The sequence below is a fragment of the Chiloscyllium punctatum genome, chromosome 6, assembly GCF_047496795.1.
Source record: "Chiloscyllium punctatum isolate Juve2018m chromosome 6, sChiPun1.3, whole genome shotgun sequence".
Lineage (NCBI taxonomy): Eukaryota > Metazoa > Chordata > Chondrichthyes > Orectolobiformes > Hemiscylliidae > Chiloscyllium > Chiloscyllium punctatum.
Genome location: NC_092744.1, coordinates 93,205,370 through 93,224,843, shown reverse-complemented (window position 1 = coordinate 93,224,843; position 19,474 = coordinate 93,205,370).

The following is a 19,474-nucleotide window of genomic DNA, read 5'->3' as shown; positions in this document are numbered from 1 at the left end:
CATATCCCTTCAGCTGTTCACAACAAGCAATGTACTGCCTGGACCAAGCAGCCTGAGCTCACAAAACCCAAACTGTGTCCAGCATTGAACAGGTCTACACAATACTTTTATGTTAATTTATTCATGAAAGTGGAACACAAGAAGAGATATACTTGCAAGACATGGCTGTTTACAGGTCGTTGTTATAAATATTGAACTGCATCTGGACCAGCGCCATGTGCTAGTCCATTGACATGTCTGGCCCACACACATCTCCCTGTTGTTCAGGTATGTCTCTAACCAGTATATTGTGAGGGATTGTGTGAGAAACTGCCCAGCTCCAGTTTGGGAAGCTCTCTGGACAGATTTTGGAGATGTCCAGTACTTTGGAGGTCGTGGTGAGGCCCAATAACACTGTATCTGAATTCAGGCTTTTCATCAAAGACATTTCCAACAGCTTTGCTGCTTGCGAGATGGTGTGTTCACTGATCTGAAGATGAATCGGCTGTTTACTACAGTCACTGAATTGTGTAATAGTTAGCTGTGAGCTCTGGTAATTCAATTAGTGTTCACTTCAACTGAAAAACAATGATCTTTGGTTTATTTTAAAATATGTAAGAAATAAAGTGATATTAACTCTTCATTATAGAAAATGTGAAAGTGACCTGGTATCTATTTCCCTTGGACTAATCAAGCAACAGTCAGATATTGTCTGTAAAGCAGGATTCTGTGAACAGGACTATGTCCCAGGCAACATCACGACCCTCTCTGGTAGGTTCTGTCCCACTGACAGGATACAGCCAAGCAGAGGGGGATAGCTCCTTGGTTTATAGTCAACATTGGGTGGCATGGTGGCTCAGTGGTTAGCACTGCTGCCTTATAGCACCAGAGTCCCGGGTTCGATTCCAGCCTCGGGCAACTGCCGGTTGGGAGTTTGCACATTCTCCCTGTGCTTCTGTGGGTTTCCTCCCACAGTCCAAAGATTACAGCTCCGGTGAATTGGCCATGGTAAACTGCCTAAAGTATTCATGCGTTAGTCAGAGAAGTGTGTGTGGCTCTTCGGAGGGTCAGTGTGGACTGGTTGGGCCAAAGGGCCAGTTCTCATTCTGTAGGGAATCCAGTCTAATGATAATGCTCAGCATTGATGCTGGATCTAGTGGCTGCTAGACTGCTTTGTGGCAGGTTATGGTGGAATTAATAAAAGCTGTATTATAAAAAGCTAATCAGTAAACATATAATTGACCACATTGTCACCGATCTGCCTGCTGCAGATACGCCTCTCCATTTCATATATCAGTAAGAATGGTCACTCCACAATGGGGAGCAAGGGCTACCTTCACATTTTGCAGACCCTCCTCACAATGATATGTTGCCCCATGAGTACTGAATGGGACAGACTTTATACAGATTGAATAACCAATGATGATGCAGCCATGAGGTGCAGAGGGCCATCGGCAGCAGCAGAATCATACTCTGTACAGCTCATGCAGTTGCAACTTCACAGCCAGACATACTTCACACTGTACAGTAACCATCATGGTCCGACATACCTCCCACTGTACTGTAAATATCACGGCCCGACATACCTCCCACTGTACAGTAACCATCACGGCCCGATACACCTCCCACTGTACAGTAACCATCACAGCCCAACATACCTCCCCTATCGCGAGGGGCATGGTAGCTCAGCTTTTAGCACTGCTACCTTACAGTCCCAAGGTCCTGGGTTCGATTCTGGCCTTGGGTGATTAACTGTGTGGCCTTTGCACATTCACCCTGTGTCTGCATGGGTTTCCTCCCACAGTCCAAAGATGTGCAGGCCAGGGGAATTGGCCATACTAAATTGATACGTGTTTTAGTCAGAAGGAAATGGGTGTGGGTGGCTTACTCTTTGGAGGGTTGACATGGAATGGTTAGGCCGAAGGGCCTGTTTCCATACTGTAAGGAATCTAATCTACTCCCCAAGGTTCATGTGAGGAATATGATGGAATAATCACTTATCTGAATGAGTGCAGCCCCAATAGTACTCTAATCTGGATTTACTAGCAACAGGCAACACAGTTGTGTGGGGAATATCTTATCTCGCAAACTTGATTGATTATTTTGAAGAAGTGACAAAATTGATTGATGAGAGCATGCGGCTGGATATTGGCGGTTTGGACCTTAGCAAGACCTTTGATATGGTTCCTTATGCAGGCTCATATAGAAGATGAAGTGAAAGGGGATAGCGGTCACTTAGTAAGATGGATAGAGAACTGCTTGGCCAATGAAGACAGAGTAGTGGCGGAACAGTGTTTTTGTGACTGGAGATCTGTAAATAGATTGGCGTACTTGCAGATTGTGAGGATGATTGCCAGAGAATACAGCAGGATGTAGGTCAGCTGCAGACATGGACAGAGAAAACACAGATGTAACTTTATCTGGACAGTTGCGACGTGATGCGTTTTAGAAGGTTTAATGCAGGAGAGAAGAATAAAGTGGATGGAAAAACTATTGATTGCATCAACATCCGAAGGGATCTTGGTGTACAGCTCCACAGTTCCCTGAAAGTGGTGATCAAGACGACTGACGGCAAACTTGCAGACAGGCATCCGAGCATGCAGTATGAAAATTAGCAGGTCATATTGCAGCTGTAGAGAAACTTAGTTCGAGGTACATTTATAATATTGGGTACAGTACTGGTTGCCACATGAAGTTGAGGTGTTGGTGAGGGTATGGAAAAGTTTTATCAGGATGTTGTTTGGTTCGGAGGGTATTAGCCAGAAGGAGAAATTGAACACACATGATTTGTTTCCACCAAGGCATCATTGGCTATGGGGCTACCTGATAGATATTTACAAAATTATCAGAGGCGTAGATAGAAGGACAGTTGGAGGCTTTTTCCCCCCAGAGTAGGAATATCAATTACTCAGGACCATAGGTTTTAGGTAAAAGCGAGAAAGTTCAGGCGATGTGATAGGTAAGGATTTTTTTTGCTGTTCCAGACAGATTGTGAAAGTGCCTGAAATGCACTGATAGAGGGGAAGAAGCCAATAAAGCAAGGTTTAAGAGGGATCTTGGCACAAGTATGAGTAAGTAGGGAATAGAATGACATAGAGGGTATTGGAGCAAAAACTTCTGTTTTAATATTGGAAGGGCATCATGTGTCAGTGCGGGCTTGCAGGGCTGAAGGGCCTGTTCCTGTGCTGGACTGTTCTTTAAGTCAAGCTTTGAGCGCGGAAGAGGCGAGATGCTCACTGAATGATTACTGATGATCACTAGCCACATTATTGTGGATCCCTCCCCCCCACTCATCAACTTGCAGCTTCATATCCTCCCCCACTGTGGGGAAATTCAATATGAAGAATTTGACATTAATGTAAGACCTGGTACCTGGTGACTCCATCTCGCCGTTCGCTTCTGCAGACTTCTATCCTGGGCATCAATATATCGGGGACGCCGCATGAACAGAAGCTGCATGCACTCCACACCCACCAATGCTGGCATCTGTCATATGCCAGCCTCATTATGCCATCCCAGCACATACCGACCCACTAACAATACGCTTCTGTATTTCAATGCTGCAGCTCAGGGTGCACCGACAACTCTCATTGCTATGCTGCTGCAAGGGCACTGTGCTCAGGGACACACACCCAGCTCATGGGCTGTCCCTCTGGGCTGCTCACTCCGTGTTTGTACACATTCACTTTGAGCTGACTTGAATGCTCACAGAATTATTGCCTTGCCTTACCCTGCCGTCAACAGTGTTTCCCCTCAGCCAAATCTACCAGTCTCACCCACCTGCTGTATTGTCTTGGTGTTTAGCACAGACGCAAACTCAGAAAGCTGAATATCATTGTCCACAGTCAGTCACGGTGCCCAGCACAGTGAGTCAAGAGGAGTCTCAGATCCCAGTCAGCGAGCTTGGACACGGTCAGTCAGCCTCTTGTGGTTGTTAGGGTCAGGATCCTTCCCCTGTGAGGGAGTGAGGAGCTGAATGTTGGGCTATCTCATACCCCTCTTGGCTCTTTCCGCCCTATTGTGGGATAGGTCCTTCTGTAATGAGAGAATTATCAAGAGGTATTAGGGAGATGGAAGTGGTTGGTACAGCTGTTAGTGCTGGGACAGCTGAGGGAGAGGTGGGGAGGTGTCCTGAGTGACTGAGTGGGCAGCACAGACACCAGGCAGAGCTGGCGAGCGGGAAAGAGAAGAGGTCAGATAGAAACAGAGAGAAGGTACTGCATTCAGTGAGAGTAGGAGAACATGCGTCTTGGTGGGAGGTGGGTGCAGTAACAGAGAGAGAGAGAGACACACACACATACACACAGAGAGGGGGCAAGTTCACAAATTGCAGATGGTGGCACTTACCCTGGTCACTGACGTTCTTACTACACTATTGGGCATTCACCCAGAAGGCTGGCACCTCACTGGCCCACGGGTCAATCTCAGACATGCTAGCAGGTCTGCTGCCATGGCTTCCCCCGCCAGTCATAGAGTCATAGAGATGTACAGGATGGAAACAACCCAACCAAGCCGACCAGACATCCCAACCCAATCCAGCACCCGGCCCATATCCCTCCAAACCCTTCCTATTCATATACCCATCCAATGCCTCTTAAATATTGCAATTGTACCAGCCTCCACCACATCCTCTCGCAGCTCATTCCATACACGCACCACCCTCTGCGTGAAAAAGTTGTCCCTTAGGTCTCTTTTATGTCTTTCCCCTCTCACCCTAAACCTATGCCTTCTAGTTCTGGACTCCCCGATCCCAGGGAAAAAGACTGTCTATTTATCCTGGAGGAAGATATCCTGCATCATGCCATCCACCAGAACCTCAGGGGCTCAGCCACAAAGTGGGGCCCTCAGCCTACTACGTTTCCCAATCTACCTCCCTCCCTCCACAACCCCGCCGTCATGTCCAGGGTAGTTTCGGACTGACAATCCAAGAGTGTAATGACTTTTGAAAAATGGCATCTGTAGCAGGGAATCCGGTGCATTCTGGGAAACCTGGGTCGTGGGCAGTTTTTATGCCAATAACAAAGCGAAAATAATCATTGGGCTCGTATCAGATGAAAGAAGGGACACAGAGGCAGGGAAGGTAGTTAATGAAGCAGATTCAGGATGTTGTTATTATGAAAACATTCACTTAGACTTACATAGAAAATAGAACATAGAAAAATACAGCACAGAAAAGGCCCTTCGGCCCACGAAGTTGTGCCGATCATTTCTCCTAGCTTAAGCACATAAGCATGTACCTATCCAATTGCCGCTTAAAGGTCACCAATGATTCTGACTCTGCCACTCCCACAGGCAGCGCATTCCATGCCCCCACCACTCTCTGGGTAAAGAAACTACCCCTGACATCCCCCCTATACCTTCCACCCTTCACCTTAAATTTATGTCCCCTTGTAACACTCTGTTGTATCTGGGGGAAAAGTCTCTGACTGTCTACTCTATCTATTCCCCTGATCATCTTACAAACCTCTATCAAGTCACCCCTCATCCTTCGCCGTTCCAATGAGAAAAAGGCGTAGCACTCTCAACCTATCCTCGTACGACATATTCTCCATTCCAGGCAACATCTTGGTAAATCACCTTTGCACCCTCTCCAAAGCTTCCACATCTTTCCTAAAGTGAGTCGACCAGAACTGCACACAGTATTCCAAATATAGCCTTACCAAGGTCCTGTACAGCTGCAACATCACCTCACGACTCTTGAATTCAATCCCTCTGCTAATGAACGCTAATACACCATAGGCCTTCTTACAAGCTCTATCCACTTGTGGAGACAAACCCTCCATGAAACTGACAGAAATGAGATTGGCCAAGTCAAAAGATTCAGGCCCTTGCCTTGTGCAGATTTTGTCATGCAAACTATTGTAAGTTATATACTTAAAAGATAGAGAGGACCTATACAGGAGATTCACATCCTTAAAAGAAGCTGGGGAGAAAAATCCCCTGCCATGTTTGCTCATTTTCCATCATTTTCGGTTCCTCGCTGAGTAGAGGCAAAGTGTCAGAGACCTGCTGATATTGTCGCTTAGTTTAGTATGAAGCAAGGGGCTGACTGAATACTGACAGATCAGAATTCTGCGAGGCAGGAAGAATGGTCCCTTAGAAAATCCCAGAGGAATCCAGGACTGCCAGTCTGAATTTCTGCAGTGAAAGCTGTGTGAAATTAATCTGGCTGTTTGGTTTTCATGCAGGGACTTGTACAGTTGACGTGACTTCCTCGATTTGATGAGCGAACACATAGCAGATGGAAGCTATGAGGTCCAGTTGATTGTACCAGCAACCTGGAGAAGTGCAAGTCAAGTCATTTAGGGACAGCAATCAATAGAAAGAATATACAATAAATGAACATACTGTCAGTGTGGACAGATCCAAGTATAAATAACTCCCTAATTCTCACTTCTTTTTGCTTTGACAAAGGGTCAGTTAGACTCGAAATGCCAGCCTTTTCTCTCCTTACAGATGCTGCGAGACCTGTCGAGTTTTTCCATCATTTTCTCTTTTGGTTTCAGATTCCAGCATCCGCAGTAATTTGCTTTTACCCTGAAGGTAGCCGGGCTCGTCGATAATCTATGTAAGGCAGCAAATGGCACCATTTCCTCTCTCAGATCAAGTGCCGAATGTAAGAGCAGGAAACTTATACAAGAATTGTACAAATAATTAGTTCAGTCATAGCCTGTGTGCTGCATATAGTTCTGGTCACTATATCACAGGGAAGGGTGAAATTAGAATGGAGAGTGTACAGGAAGAATGTGAGGATTGCAGATGCTGGAAATTAGAGTCAAAGAGTGTGGTGTGGGAAAAGCACAGCAGGTCAGGTAGCAGAGTGCTGGGAGAATTGACATTTCGAGCATGTTACACTCTTGGAAATGGTACTGAAGAGATTTGTTGTCCTGGGAAAGTGATAATGCAGTTATGAGGAAAGTTTGAAGTGGAGGATGCTGAGAGGAGATTTGATTAACCTGCACATGTTGTCAAGGATCTGGATAGAGAGGGAGAGACTGTCTTGTTATTATTGGAGACCTCAGTTACCTGCAGCAAATATTTAATGTAATTGGTTGAAATATTAGAGAAGTGGTGAGGAAAGTTGTTATTTACCCAGAATAAGGAAGGGATCTGGGAGTCATGCATGGATGTGGAGACGAGGCAGAAACTCTGGAAAATTTTAATTATGTGCCTAGATCTGAACCTGAAGTCATACAGTCTCTGTGGTACCATAACAATGATTGTTTTTGAAAGGATGATGCTGGGTGGTACCTTCTTTTTAGTCAGTGCAGACAATTTCGAGAGTAATCTTCTCTGTGCTGTAGAAATTTCTAATATTTCGACAATATCTAGAGAATCAATGCAAAGGGATCGGAGAGAGAACAGAGAGGAGTAGTGTGTAAATTGATTAGCATCACAAAAATACTGATCACAGCCTTTATATACAACGCTGCTTCACTGAGGTGGCCTTTTTATCCTTCTTGTATAAATGCTGAAAGCCTTTGACTATCCGGTTCTCAGTCTTGGTCACATTGCAGCCATATCTGTCTTGTTTCATTCTATTTGTTCGACTGTTTCATTGGCCTTGTTGAAAAAGCAGTAAGGAATTTGGAGATGACAGCAAGTACCAGAAACTATGACGAATGTAAATTTGGGAAAAGTTTACAGAGATAGGAAGGCGTGCGAAGACAGTGGGATATTACAGAGATATGGATTGTTCTAGGGACTGAAGGGCATTACAAGGACAAAGATAGTTTTAGGTTTTGGTTGAGGTGAAAAGTGAGCTGGATAAGCCAGATCAATATTTTGTCTACCGTAAACTTGCAAAGAGAAACTCTCCACAAAACCTGATGAAAATGATTCCCGTGTCTGTCTGTGTCAGAAAAAGAATACAACGGATGTGGGAGATGGTGGGAGGGCTGAGTGGTGTTGGGAGAAGTGGGTAAGGCACACAAGGTCTACAGATAGAGCCCACATTGTGACAGGTAAACTGATCTGTCCTACCATAGAGATTCGGGTCAATGATGCAGACTGAATTCACACCAGATGAAACAAGATTTGTTCTCATAAAATAATTTTCAATTGTAACATTTCAGGAAGTGAGAATTTAATCTTATCTGAGGCGTGGTTGAGTTGACCCTGGTCAAGAATTCCAACCTGGGATTTGCTATCTTTCAGCAGTCACTTCTGCTGTAACAATGTCAGTTCGGAGTCACATGCAGATATGGATACAGAATAGGTAAGTACATTCAGAACTGAACAAGCCCAGCGCATTAGATATTTATAGATACTCGCATCCATTCTGGAAATGAGTCCCACAATCAGATCAGCGAAATCCCATGCTTCTTAACTTGCCTGAATATTGTCAGCTGCTCTCACCTATCCTGGAACTGATCTCCCAAATACGATTTGGAAGATTACAGATTCTGCCCAGCCTTTTCGGGGTCAGCTGCTCACACCTATTTCAGTATGGAGTCCCACAGTTAGAACAGGCAGATCCCAAACTCAATAATAGGCCCATACATTTGAAGTTTAATAGCATGTTTTCCTCTTCAAACTATAGCTACACAGGCAAATCTCAGATTATTTTCTCTGTGCCGACAAATATCAGTCTCTGCAACATCCCTCATGTTCTGTCACCCTTCCCATCTCTGTAAATCCTCTACTTTCTGCAAACAGTCAGACATTTATAACATCCTCCAAACACAAAATCTACCCCTACTCCCGAAAAGCCATTCCTCCTCCTGGAGAAGGTCACAGACATACAGGCCGATCAAGTTTGTGAATGAGATTAGAGATAATAAGGACGTTCTAGGTGAAGGGTTTGAGATAGAGAGCTTGCAGAAAACAAAAGAAAACATTGCATTGGCACTGCAGGAGATTAATAAGAAGAGGTTCTCCTGAAAAGAATGTGACTTTTCTTGGAAGATTTCATAGCGAGTATTGCTGTAGCGGGAGGAATTTCAGAGACAGTGAGATTTGAAGGGGCTAATGAAGATTCAAGTTACATAGAGGGTTGTTTTGATCTGGTGGCGATTACAGAAATAAGGAGAGCTGGAGGTGTTTCCACTGATAGGGTGGGATTTAGAATGTGGAGGCTGCAGAGATTGGGAGCTGTGTAGGGACAGAAGGTGGTTACAGAATCGCCAGAGCTGTAGGGACACGAGGATTTTACACAGAAGATCACACATTGGTGCACGTTAGACAACAGAGAAAATTGTAGGGACTTGAGGAAGTTTAAGAGATGGGCAGATTTGTAAGGGATGGAGAAAGGTGCACTGAATAGTGAACAGTGTAATGGCTGGAGGATGTTACGGAGATCATGATATTTGTCAGGGCGGGAGGGAATTAGTGACAGTGATAGACTGATGATTGCGTGAGCTGGAGGAGATTGTAAAGATTGGGAGCTTTCTATGTATCGGAGTAATTATAGACAAAGGAGAGCTGTCAGGCCTTCAGAATTGTTACAGAGTGAGGGAGTATTTAGAGGAGATTGCAGAGAAAGAAGGTTTATAAAATGGCCTGTGTGAGTTACAGAGATAAGGAGGGGTGCTTTCACTGATGGATGTTTCAGCGGTAAGAATGGATCGCACAGGATCAATGAGATATGGAGACATAGTATTATTGGAGAACTCTTGAGACTGCACCAAACTACACAGAAGTCTTAAGGCACAGAAGGGTGTCATTTGACCCATGATGTTTGCACCAGCTCTTTATCTGAGTTCGTTACAGAGTATTGATTGCCTACTTTCCCCCATACCTTTACACATTTCTTTTAGTCGCAATAATCATCCAATCCCCTCTTGAACATGTCCATTGAACATCCATTTACAACACATTCAAGTGTATCCTGACAACTTCAATCAGATTTCTCCTGTTGTACATAACGTGAAATCTGTGCCTCTCGTTTTTCCCTCCTTTTGTGAAAGGGCACAGTTTTATACAATCTAATCTATTCAGATCTCCTCTTAGCCACCTTCACTTCAGTGAGAACAGTTGCAACATTTTCAGTCTGACTTCATAACTGATCTTACTTATTCCTGGAAATACTCTTTTAGATCAGTTCTTCATCCTTTCCAATGTGTTCATATCAGTCCTATCATGTGACACCCAGGAATGCATACGATACTCCAGTTGAGGTCGAATGTGTTTGATGCAAATTCAACATCACCTCCTTACTCTTGCACTACCAATATTTATTCAGACAGGAACACTGTAGGCTTTGCCTATGTTTAATGTCCTACAAACTTCATTGATCTTTGCACATCCTCTGTTCCTGTATTCCTGCCTATTTTATATTATCTTTTAATGTTTTTTATGGAAATTTGCATTGTCTCATATTTCAATATGCCAAACTTCATCAATCACCTCTCTAATCTTTCTAAGAAGTTGGCGATGTAAGTTTAGAACTCTATAAGGTTTTCCTCACAGTTTACAATTTCTTTAAGTGTTGCGTCAACTGTAAACTTTGAATGGATCCCTGCACACCAGATGTACATAGTTCATACATAACAAAATGAATGACGTCCCCAAAACTGAATCCTGCAGAACTTCACTGAAAATCTTTCTCCAGCCTGAAATAAAAATCTAGTGACCATTCCTCTCGATTTCCTACCCATCAGTCAATTTTGTTCCCAAATTGATACAGTCCCTTTTATTCCATGAATGAATGGATGAATGAATGATTTAATGTCACACATATCGAGGGAAAAAACCGTGAAACACGTTTGTTGCCTGTGCCACAAAGATATTCCTCATCAATTTTGTACCTTTCTAGTGACAGAGTTTCCTCCTCTGTCACCATGGCCTGGGTGGGTTCGGCCACTTTGGTAAAGACAGAGATGAAGTTTTCAGCTCACACTCAGCCATACCCCTTCTTCTCAGCATAAATCCTCTCTCAAGTGTTGGATCAGACTTACTTCACCTTTTCGCACGCTCCCTTAGAGGTGTGACAACTTTATGTTGGCTCTCCCTTTCCTCATAAATCCCTCCGCTCTACCATCTCTATCCTAAGCCTTCAGCATTTCTCCTGGTTCACAATATTGTTCTCTATCTGACAGCTATTCAATTGTTCTTCTTCACCTTAACCTTTTGCTCCATTGTCATCGATGGAGCATTGGGTTTGCTTACCCTGCCTTTCCAGTGTGAGGAACTATTCCTCGAACTGACCCAAGCCATTGATGGAGCCCATTGTTCAATTTTTATTTTTCTGACCAACTTTGTGTTCCGGCCATACTTTCCCAGATTCATTCTTACCACAGTGAAGGCAGCTCCCAGTTGATAAACTTAGTCAATGTACAGCATTCTCTGCCATCATCCTGAGCGTTACAATAAAATGATCATCGTACCTGAAAATATTCCCACCTGATACTGGATCCACTTTCCCCACCACTTTTCCAAGGTTCAACAGTACATGGTTCCTTGGGGTGGGCACTTACTCCTGCAGTAAGCTCTCCTCCATGCAATCCGTCACTGCCCAGACACGGTTAGTATCCCAGCCTGTATCTGGATAATACAAGTTTCTCAACACTATCACGTTGCCATCTCTGTATCTTTTTCACTAGTTGGCAGCCCACAGACGGTCCCTCACAGCGTAACCTTATAGTTCTTTTTTAACTAAACCTCCAGCCAAATTCATTCTGAACTTGAATGCATCAACTTAATCACAGACTCATTAACTAACACTATCCTGAACCAATACTTCTACACTTCATCCTTTGCTTTCCTTTATATCATTTTTGAATACGTTATCCGTTGGCATCCACACATCAGGAAGGATGCATTGGACCTGGAGCAGGTCAAGAGGAAGTTCACAAGAAAAATCCAAGGAATGAAAGGCTTAACAGATGAGGAATGTTTGAGGACTCTGGGACTATACGTGATGGAGTTTAGAAGGACAAGGGGAGATCTGATTGAAACTTACAGAATACTGAATGGCTTGGAGAGAGTGGACGTCGGGAAGATGTTTCTATTGACAGGAGAGACGAGTAACCAAGGGCACAGCCTTCGAGTAAAGGGAAAACATTTTAGATCAGAGATAATTGGATACCTCTTCAGACCGAGAGTGGGGAATCTGTGGAACTCATTGCCACAGAAGGCTATGGATGCAAGGTCATTGAGTATATTTAAAACACAGATAGAAAAGTTCTTGACTGCCATGAGATCAAAGGGGGAAAGAAGGAAAACGGGCTTGAAGAACCGAACAGTCAAATGTGAATGGTGGAGCAGACTTGATGGACACAGTGACATTCTTGATACCACGATCCTGGAATTACATTGAAAGTCACAGAAACACTGACACCTTCTTCAATTTCCTGACTGCTCTGTGACTATTGCCCCTCCTTCCTTCTCCCTCCCCTCCTGTACAGTCAGGCTGCTTGTGGTGCCACAGATATGGCTCTGACTGCATTCCTCTGAGCAGCCCGCATCTTCATCAGCTTCCAAACTGTGAAACTGAATGGGGAGGGAGCCTCACCTCCCCTCCCCCCCAGGGTAATCCTGTATTCCCTGACCGTATCTCTTGACTGATCACTCATTCCCTTCCTTCTTACTGGCCGTTATGATAGCAGTGTGATCCCCTCCCTTTAAGTGTTATCCACCTAACTCTCAGCGTCATAGATGTCTCACAGAATGTCCAGTCATTAACTGAGCTGCAGGACCCAGTGTTCGTCTCGAACACCAGCAGGGGCTATGACTTCCCAATGTAACATAAAACGTTTCCCATTTGACCAACCTGCACTACCACAACACAAGCTGAAACGTGTTTAGTCTTACTCAATGAATTACGTTGGATAAAGTTAACATCAGAGGCATACGTTTCACATGCATTCCCTTATCGGTCTGCAGCTGACTGAGATTCTTTATTATACTGATTCAGATTTTCAATTATTACTTATATTTCAGCCTTCAGCCCTAATTCCATGAAAGAAAATGTCATTTTGCAGCAAGTAACGGTTTATTATCAGCAAATGAATTTTCATTTTCTTCTGTGAAGACCTCACAGGGTCACCATCTCTGAGACTCCCAGGTACGTGTAATCCACCATTTCCCACTCCACTCTGCTCCCTCAGAATGTCACCATCTCTGTGACTCCCAGTATGACTAGGCCTCGATCCTCAGTGCTGATTTATTTCCTCACACTTTGGTGCCTCTAACTCCCAGGTGTGAGTGAGCCTCAAGCTCCTGCTCAAAATTTCTCCATCACACGGTCACTCCCTCTGTGACTCGGTGCTGATTCTCAGCCTCCTGCTCTACTGTTTCTCCAACTCCAAGTCCAGGTCGGCCTCAATCCTCACTGCTGATTTATATTCTCCCGCTCTGTGTTGCTCGGTCTCAGGTCCTCTCCCTTTGTGACTCCCAGGTAATTGTACTCCTTAAGCCGTGGCTGAGATTTATAATATCCCATTCCGCACTGCTCCTTCACAGGATTGCTGTTGTGCCTGGAAGACAGTGAAAAAGAGAAGATTAGAAGGGCCAGGGAGTTTTACAGTAATTGAGTGAGCTGTAGGGAATGGAACGCGCTATCTGGAGTAGGCAGACGTGCAGTGCCTAAAGCAGGTTACTGGAAGATACAGGGAGATTTGCAGGAACTGAATAAGGCACAGGAAATAGAGAGTTTTTGGTGCGTTTTTGACGGATCTTTGTCGAGTCCAAAGGGTTTTTTTGTGAACTGCTCAGAGAGATAGAATGGCTTCAACGAATGCAAATTGACAGCCAGGAAGCATTGTAAGGTACTGGACACTGCTGGATGTTACAGAGTTAGAAGACTTATAATAACTGGGGGGATATAGATCATTGGAGTACTGGTGGTATTCAAGGACCCTCAGGATATGAGGAGGTGCAGAGAACGGGAGCATTCCGAAATGATGGGATTGTAGGGGCTGGACGAGGTGAGATGGATATGGAGGGTGATAAGTGTGAATTAAACACATCCAGCCACTGTAATTCATAGAGAGTTAAGGAGGGGAACCTGTGTTGTAATTTGTAACAGTGTTATAGAGGGATACAGATACTGAGAGGTTACAAATTTAAAATAGAAGAGTTGAATGCTGATCAGAAGTTTAAACAGGAATAAAAAAAAACAATTTGCAAGATCAACAGCGCAGACGGGAATGGAGGAGGTGAGATATTGTGAGGAACTATAAGAGTTGTACGTAGAGGAGTATGTCACCCATAAAGGGAGAGCTGCATTGTCTGTACGCAGTTACAGTGGCACATGTGGGATACGTTACAGACATGAGGAGTGTTGGACCGCCTGCTGGAGGGTACACAGATAACAACAGTTCCAACAGCTGGTGCAGTCACTCAAGAATGCAGCTCACCACCATCTTCTCAGGGACAACTCAAAATCAATAAAGAAAAATGCTGACTCAGCCAACAGTGCACATGTCCATGAGTGAAGAAAGGAAGGAATTTGTAGAAAAATCAACAAGCAGCACTGAGGTCACTCAGGAACGCGCTTTCAGCAGCCCTTCACAAACCCGGAACTACTAATCCCTGGAAGAAGAGGAGCTGCAGGAGCAGGGGAACACCAGAATTTCCAAGGTGCCCTCCAAGTCATGTTCCATCCTCCCACAATGTGTCTGTCCCTACACCCAAAGGACTGCAAAGGGTCAGGAAGACAGTTGACCACCACCTTCTCCAGGGAATTACAGATGGGTAGGAAATGATGGCCGAGCAAGTGATGACCACGGTACATTTAATTTTAAAAAAGGGAAACTCACAGACTGTTCATGTTCTCTTTGCTTCCTCCATACAACCCACATTCTTAGCTAATTTTGTGTCACAATCAAATGTGGAACATTAGATTTTATCCGACAATCAGATCCATTTGAATTTAGTTGTATGTCAAGCACTATTCCGGCACGGTGGTACAGTGGTTAGCACTGTTGCCTCACAGCGCCAGAGATCCGGGTTCGATTCCCTGTGTGGAGTTTGCACATTCTCCCCGTGTCTGCGTGGGTTTCCTCCGGGTGCTCCGGTTTCCTCCCACACTCTAAAGATGTGCAGGTCAGGTGAATTGGCCATACTAAATTGCCCGTAGTGTTAGGTTAGGGGTATGGGTGGGTGGCGGGGCGGTGTGGACTTGTTGGGCCGAAGGGCCTGTTTCCACACTGTAAGTAATCTAATCACTATTCCATTTTTTTCCACTTAGTTTTCTGTCTATTAAAACATTCCCAATCCATGCCAGAACATTCCCTCCAATCCCACGTGTGCCAATTTTGTATATCCACCTCTTCAGTGGGACCTTGTTAAAAAGTTTCTGAAAATCCCAATAAACCATTCCTTCCTTTTATCTACTCTGCTGTCTACAGCCAGACAGGAAAACAAAGCCAGCAGTGATTATGAAATGACATCTCGCTTTCAGAACAACATGCTGGCACTGTCAGAAGACAGAGAGCAGAAAAAAGGAGTCAGCCAGTGACAAGTGGAGTTCCACAGGGGGCAGTGTTGGGACTACACTGAACACGCTACACATTAACAGTCTGGATAAAGGATGTGAGGGGGTACGGGAAACAGTTTTCTCTGAAACATCCCAGGGATGAAATGCTTACCATATCAGGAGCAGTTGGAGATTCTGGGTCGACAGTCGATGAAGTTCAGGCAGTGGTGGCAGAATCTCATTCAAACGTACAGAATACTGAGGCACCTGGATAGAGTGGACGTGGGGAAGATGGTTCCATGATTCGGAGAGACTCGGGCCCAAAGAGAGAGCTTCAGAGTGAAGGGACGCCCCTTTCGAATGGATATGTGGTGCAATTTATTCAGCCAAAGGGCGATAATCTGGGGAGCTCACTGCCTACGGGGGGGCTGTAGATCAGAAGGAATTCAGTGTATTAACTCAGAGATAAATAGGTTCTTGTCAGGGGTGTTGTGCTGGAAAAGAACAGCATCGCAGGCAGCATCCGAGGAGCAGGAGAATCGACATTTCTGGCAAAAGCCCTTCGTCAGGAAAGGATTGATGAAGGGACTTTGCCCGAAACGTTGATTCTCCTTCTCCTCGGATGCTGCCTAACCTGCTGTCCGTTTCCAGCACCACACTCTGAACTCTAACTTCCAGCATCTACAGCCCTCACTTTCGCCTGATAGATAGGTTCTTTATGAGTTAGGGGATGAAGGATTACAGGGACTATGAGATAGAAACAATTCCACCATCATCGAATAGTGGAATCGACTCGATGGTCCAAGTGGCCTCGTTCTATATCTGATCACAGAAACCCGACAGTGTAGACAACATTCCATGGCCACCTCTCCTAATCTGCACATCTTTGGACTGTGGGAGGAAACAGGAATACCTGGAGTAAACCCACACAGACACAGGGAGATCTCCACACTGCCAATCGCCCGAGGCTGGAATCAAAGCTTGATTCCTGTTGCTGTGAGGCAGCAGTGCTAACCACGGAGTTACCGCGCTGCCTCCGACCCATCAGGATGGGCTTACGGGCCGTGCTTATTCATCTGCTTTTGAATTGTTCAGTTATCATTTCTGCCATATCGTTTTCCATACATTCCAACACTTTCCTGATTATTACCGTCACCTCTTGGTTTCAGATAGACTGCAGAAAGCTACATCACAAAATAACATGGGAATTCTTGTGTGTAAATCTCAGAGCAGTCGTTTACAGGGTCAGCAAGTATAGAAAGGGCAAATGGAATGTTGGGGTTGACTCCAAAGGGAATGGAGAATAAAAATAGGGAAGGCTTGTAATAACTATAGAGGGTTCCAGTCAGCTCGCAATGAAAATACTGTGAACAGGTTTGGTTCCCTCTCTAGAGGGAAATGTTCTTGCATTGGAGGCAGCCCAGAGAAGGTTTGACAGACTGTCCCTCAGGATGGAGGGATATTGATGAGAAAAGCTGGAGAAGATTGAATTTAAACTCATGAAAATTTAGAAAAAATGGCAAATCTACTGATACATCGAAGATTCTTTGGTCTTCCTACAGGATCTGTACTGAGACATTGCTTCCCTGAGAAAGGATCTGTAACCGGAGATAAAGGCGAATGTCGGCACTCGGGAAACTTACAGAGAAAAGCAGGGTTGTAGAGACTGGAGGATGTTACAGAGTTGGGGTGGTTTGAGGTCACTACTAGTAGTTAGAGATCAGACAGTTTGTTGGGATGAAAAATGTCACAGAGAGGTGCAGGGTTATCAGTTCTGAAGGAGTTACAAAGATAGGGAGGGTGGTATTTGGAGATGTAGGGAGGGTTTCCGGGCCTTGGCAATACACTGATAAGGATGTTCATTGGCTGTGCAGGTGTTTACTGAGTTAGAAAGGTTTGAAGGCGTTGGATCAGTTCAGAGCCAAGGTAAATTGTAAGGATTGGAGTAGCCACAGATACTAAGGTTTGTAAGGCTGCAGGAGTTCAGACAGTTTTTGAGGGGGGTTGAAAACAGGTTTGCAGTATTCCCATCCATTACACACAGATGTGGAATACTGTTATGGAGGAGGTTAGAGAAATCGAGAGGGTTGTAGATGTTGGAAGATATTACAAAGACAGTTACAAAGCTGTAGTATTTGAGGAGGTTACAGGGGCAGGATGCATTGAGGGATTGGAAGCTGCTTCAGGTATTAAACATGCTGCAAGGAATCAATAACCTTCCATCGATCAGGGGGAATTGAAAGGTCTGGAAAAAAAGAACGAGAGTTGCAGGGATTGAAGAATATCACAGAGATGGGGAGTAACATGAGTATGAGGAGTTATAACATGAGATGAGCTGTATTCAGTGGAGTCGGTGAAGTTACAGAGAGATCTGAAGGGACTACAGGTGATCAAAAGGACAGTGAGACTTCTCAGTGCAGGATGGGGTAATTTACGCAGACAGGGAGTATTTTATGGAATGGTGCTATTTACAGAGACTAAGAGATTTGTACAGAATTGAGGCACTAACAGAGATACGGAAGGCTGCAGTGGATGATATCAGATGATGAGGTTCGGGAGGTTACACCAATGGGAAGGCTGGAGAGTGTGGCAGAGCCTACAGACACAGGAACAGCAATAAGGCCTGGAGACACTTACACAGACAGAAAGCATTGCACAAACTGGAGGAGGTTCCTGCTGTAGGGAGGGTTGTAGGGGAGGGTGATGTTTACACAGACGGGAGGGGTAAGAACTGGAGAAGGTGATGTAGATGAGTAGATGGATGGAGATACTGGAGGAGCGTACTTTGACAGGGTGGGATAGAGAGAGAGAGAGAGAGAGAGAGAGAGAGAGAGAGAGAGAGAGTTACAGATACAGGGAGATTTTTGGGACAGAAATACTGAACGCAAAGGGAGAGTTGCCAAGTCAGACAAAGAGAGTGTTTGAGGTGCTGGAGGGAGAGGAGGAGCAAACAGAGATGTGGATTGTTGCTGTGGCTGGAGAAGTACTCTGAGTACAGAGAGACTTTCAGGGCCTGGAACAGGTTATTGAGACAATGGTGTCCACAGTCTGTGAGGACTGGAGTACACCTGACAGATGGAGAGTGATAGAGCTGCTGGAGTAGTTACAGAGCAGGTCTGACAGATGGGGAGTGATATAGCTGCTGGAGGAGTTACAGAGTGGGCTTGCTAGATGGGGAGTAATATCACTGGTGCAGTTACAAAGTTGGGGAGACGGGGAGTGATATCGCTATTGAAGCAGTTACAGAGTAGACTTGGCAGATAGGGAGTGATAGAGCTGCTGGAGCAGTTACAGAGTGAGCCTGACAGATGGCTAGTGATATTATGGCCAGAGCAGTTACATAGTAGACTTGACAGATGAGGAGTGACATAGCTACTGGAGAAGATACAGAGTAGGCTTGACAGATGGGGAGTGATATAACTGCAGGAGCAGTTACAGAGTTAGCCTGACAGATAGGGAGTGATATAGCTGCTGGAGCAGGTGACAGATTTAAGGAGGGCTCTGGAGGCTGGTGTAGATTGCAGAGACATGGTGGACTGATGAACGTCAGAACTTCATACTGACAGGGAGGTCTGTGGTTGCATGAAAAGGTAACAGAAACAGTGAAGGTTTCAATGATGAAAGTGGATTCAGTGTGTGGGATAACGTCGCAGAGGTAGGCGGCGCCATAGTGATTGGACGAACACACAAATGGAGGGATGCTATAGAATATGATATTCCAGAGATAGGGAGTGTTCCAGCGGATAAAGGAAATTACAAAGACAGGTGGAGTTATCGGGCTGCAGGAGGAATCAGATTGGGAGGTTTGGAGAGGCTGGAAGAGATTGGATAGATGGGGAGTATTCCATGGTCTGAGAAAATTCCAGTGATTGATGATTGTGTAGTTTACACAGATAGTGGGGACTGACAGAGATACAGAGCCAGGGAGTGCTACACAGAAACATAGGAAAGAGGCGCAGTTGTAGGCCATTCTGCCCCACCAGGAGAAGGTCAGCTCTGCAGATGCTGGAGATCAGAATTAAGAGTGTGTTGCTGCCTGATCCACTATGCTTTTCCAGCATCAGAGGATCAGGAACATAGACGTTTTGGGCCGGAGCCCTTCATCAGGAATGGGTAGTCAGGAAAGGATGGTGT